The following is a 244-nucleotide window of genomic DNA, read 5'->3' on the forward strand; positions in this document are numbered from 1 at the left end:
TTCTAGCAGGGAGTTTTGGTCACGTGTTCTCGCGTCAAGTATCACAAATCTCACAATTTTTCGTTCTTATTTTCGTTTATTATCGTACAATTCGTATGTGTTCTCTCTATTTTTATTGTATACATAATAGGTGACGTTGCTTACATTGACATCCAATTGCCCTATTTATTTCAGTCTGTCTGTCTCTTCATAATTCATTTTCTTTACCTCCCTGAAATATAACATGTGAGCATATAGGAAAGAG

Source organism: Penaeus monodon, chromosome 34 (assembly GCF_015228065.2).
Source record: "Penaeus monodon isolate SGIC_2016 chromosome 34, NSTDA_Pmon_1, whole genome shotgun sequence".
NCBI lineage: Eukaryota > Metazoa > Arthropoda > Malacostraca > Decapoda > Penaeidae > Penaeus > Penaeus monodon.